Raw genomic sequence first — 1,224 nt, 5'->3', positions numbered from 1 at the left:
GTCATATAACTGCAGTGATGTTTCCTATAACTGCGGTGATGTGTCCTATAACTGTGGTGATGTGTCCTATAACTGTGGTGATGTGTCCTATCACTGCAGTGATGTGTCCTATAACTGCAGTGATGTTTCCTATAACTGCGGTGATGTGTCCTATAACTGTGGTGATGTGTCCTATAACCGTGGTGATGTGTCCTATCACTGCGGTGATGTGTCCTATAACTGTGGTGATGTGTCCTATAACTGTGGTGATGTGTCCTATAACTGCAGTGATGTGTCCCATAACTGTGGTGATGTGTCCTATAACTGCAGTGATGTGTCCTATWACTGCAGTGATGTTTCCTATAACTGCGGTGATGTGTCCTATAACAGCAGTGATGTGTCCTATAACTGCAGTGATGTGTCATATAACTGCAGATATGTGTCCTATAACTGCAGTGATGCATCCTGTAACTGCTGTGATGTGTCGTATAACTGCAGTGATGTGTCCTATCACTGCAGTGATGCGTCCTATCACTGCAATGATGCGTCCTATCACTGCAGTATCATCAGCAATCTTCAGGATTATGTTGTTCTCATGGGAGGCAGCACAGTTGTGAGTTAACAGGGTGTAAAGGACTGGGCTTAGGATGCACCCCTGTGGGGTTCCGGTGTAATTGATGATCGTGGAGGAGGTCCTGTTCCCYATACTGACTGAGACCTTCCAGTCAAATAGTCTAGGAGCCAGTCACAGAGGGCGGGCTGAATTCCAAGTGCGTCCAGTTTATGGATGAGTTTTTGTGGGATGACTGTGTTGAAGGCTGAGCTYTAGTCCACAAAGAGGATCCTGAAGTACTAGTCTTTTTTCCTCCAGGTGGGATAGGGAGCATTGGAGGGCAGCAGATATGGCAATTGATGTTGACCTGATGGGCTTGTAGGCATACTCCAGGGTGGCCGGGATGCTGTCCTGAATGTGGGCCAGCAGCACTCTGTCAAAGCACTTCGTAATGTTTGGAGTGAGTGATACTGGCCTGTAGTTGTTGAGACAGGTTGATGGGCTCTTCTTGGGGATGGGGACAATTGTTGTTCATTTGAAGCATGTGGGGACAATGCTCTGGTTAGGTTAGTTAAAAAGTGTGTCTTGGTGTCTTTAGATGTCTTGGCTTTCCATGCCTTTTTACACCTCCCTTTCTTCATGTGTTCAATACTTTTTCCCTGTGCCATTCCACATTATTACAAATAACTTCA

Source organism: Austrofundulus limnaeus, unplaced genomic scaffold (assembly GCF_001266775.1).
Source record: "Austrofundulus limnaeus strain Quisiro unplaced genomic scaffold, Austrofundulus_limnaeus-1.0 Scaffold819, whole genome shotgun sequence".
Classification (NCBI taxonomy): Eukaryota; Metazoa; Chordata; class Actinopteri; order Cyprinodontiformes; family Rivulidae; genus Austrofundulus; species Austrofundulus limnaeus.
This window is presented reverse-complemented; position numbering follows the sequence as displayed.